Source organism: Octopus sinensis, linkage group LG8, assembly GCF_006345805.1.
Source record: "Octopus sinensis linkage group LG8, ASM634580v1, whole genome shotgun sequence".
Classification (NCBI taxonomy): Eukaryota; Metazoa; Mollusca; class Cephalopoda; order Octopoda; family Octopodidae; genus Octopus; species Octopus sinensis.
The window spans coordinates 50,856,832-50,858,917 of record NC_043004.1 but is presented as its reverse complement, the minus strand read 5'-3'; the positions used below and the strand labels follow the sequence as shown (position 1 = coordinate 50,858,917).

The 2,086-nt window shown below is 40.7% G+C and overlaps 4 non-coding genes across 4 annotated transcripts in view; all 4 read right to left on the bottom strand.

The window, feature by feature from the left end:
- Positions 1-279: 279 nt before the first annotated feature.
- Positions 280-374, bottom strand: Trnam-cau. The gene is made up of 2 exons: positions 338-374; positions 280-315 (listed from the first exon to the last, which is right to left on the bottom strand). It is a non-coding gene; the product is annotated as a tRNA-Met (tRNA).
- Positions 375-630: 256 nt separating this feature from the next.
- Trnam-cau lies at positions 631-725 on the bottom strand. The gene is made up of 2 exons: positions 689-725; positions 631-666 (listed from the first exon to the last, which is right to left on the bottom strand). It is a non-coding gene; the product is annotated as a tRNA-Met (tRNA).
- Positions 726-1,715: 990 nt separating this feature from the next.
- Trnam-cau lies at positions 1,716-1,810 on the bottom strand. Its single transcript has 2 exons — positions 1,774-1,810; positions 1,716-1,751 (listed from the first exon to the last, which is right to left on the bottom strand). It is a non-coding gene; the product is annotated as a tRNA-Met (tRNA).
- A 253-nt stretch (positions 1,811-2,063) lies between these two features.
- Trnam-cau overlaps positions 2,064-2,086 on the bottom strand; it is a 95-nt gene continuing 72 nt past the window's right edge. The window contains exon 2 of the tRNA in view: positions 2,064-2,086. This exon is cut by the window's right edge and continues 13 nt beyond it. This is a non-coding gene — a tRNA (tRNA-Met).

Below are 2,086 nucleotides of genomic sequence, written 5' to 3'. Positions count from 1 at the left end.
ACTGGTTATGGTCAAGTATAATTTTTTTCAATCGAACAAATCGATCTTAGTACTTATTTTAAAGTTTGGTACTTATTCTATCAGCTCTTTTACCTATATGGACGTAAACACACCAACACCGGTTATCAATTGGGGTGGGGGACAAACACAACCCAAAGACATGCACGGACACACACACACAACACATTTATGGCGGAAAGATAATCATATAAAGGACAGTAAACTGTCTTCAGATAAAAAGAAACAAAAAAAAATTACCTTTAAATTTAAAAAAAAGGTTGCCCCAGGTGAGGATCGAACTCACGACCTTCAGATTACTCGGGTGTTAGATCAGGATTATGAGACTGACGCGCTGCCTACTGCGCTACCGAGGCAGTTAACGACAGGTGTCTTTGTTTAGGAAGACAACCACTATAGCTAAAAGTTGTCGTCGATAATTCCTGCCCGCATATATTCATAACACACACACGCAAAAACTCTGTCTCTTCACTCCGTCCCCTCTACTCATTCTTACAATTTGCTATATGACTACGTAAAATCATAACTACTGATTAGTTGTATATAATATACACACAATATATTTAAATTTAAAAAAAAAAATTTATTTTTAGAAAAAAGAAAAAAATGTTGTGCCCCAGGTGAGGATCGAACTCACGACCTTCAGATTACTCGATTGCTAGATTAGGATTATGAGACTGACGCGCTGCCTACTGCGCTACCGAGGCAACTAAGCGTCGGAGTATTTGTTTAGGAAGACAATCACTATAGCTACTCAGCACAAGTCGTTGTTACTCTTTACTCTTTTACTCTTTTACTTGTTTCAGTCATGTGACTGTGGCCATGCTGGAGCACCACCTTTAGTCGAGCACATCGACCCAGGACTTATTCTTTGTAGGCCTAGTACTTATTCGAAGGGTCTCTTTTGCCGAACCGCTAAGTTACGGGGACGTAAACACACCACCATCGGTTGTCAAGCGATGTTGGGGGGGGGGGACAAACACAAACACACACATATATATATATATACATATATACGACGGGCTTCTTTCAGTTTCCGTTTACTAAATCCACTCACAAGGCTTTGGTCGGCCCGAGGCTATAGCAGAAGACGCATGCCCAAGGTGCCACGCAGTGGGACTGAACCCGGAACCATGTGGTTGGTAAGCAAGCTACTTACCACACAGCCTCTCCTACGCCTGTTGTTGCTGACAGCATTTATGCAATATGCAACACACGCGCGCATACATACACACCCACACTCGCACACACACACTCACACACCCTGTCTCTTTCTCTCCCCCACTGTTATAATATATAGTCACACGCACATATAATCACAACAACTGCTTATTTGTATACAATACCGATATTAGCTCTAAATAAAAGGCGGCAAGCTTGGCAGAATCGACACCGCACCGGGCAAAATGCTTAGCGGCATTTCATGAAATTCCGATTTGGGTCAACTTTGTCTTTCATCCTTTTGGGTACGATAAAATATGTACCAGCTGAATAGTAGGGTGGATGTAAATCGACTTGCTCTAACACACCAACACCGGTTATCAATTGGGGTGGGGGACAAACACAACCCAAAGACATGCACGGACACACACACACAACACATTTATGGCGGAAAGATAATCATATAAAGGACAGTAAACTGTCCATAGATAAAAAGAAACATAAAAAAAAATTACCTTTAAATTTTAAAAAAAGCTTGCCCCAGGTGAGGATCGAACTCACGACCTTCAGATTACTCGGCTGTTAGATTAGGATTATGAGACTGACGCGCTGCCTACTGCGCTACCGAGGCAGTTAACGACAGGTGTCTTTGTTTAGGAAGACAACCACTATAGCTAAAAGTTGTTGTCGATAATTCCTGCCCGCCTATATTCATAACACACACGCAAAAACTCTGTCTCTTCACTCCGTCCCCTCTACTCATTCTTACAATTTGCTATATGACTACGTAAAAATCATAATTTCTGATTAGTTGTATATAATATACACACAATATATTTAAATTTAAAAAAAAAAAAAAAATTATTTTTAGAAAAAAAAAGTTGTGCCCCAGGTGAGGATCGAACTC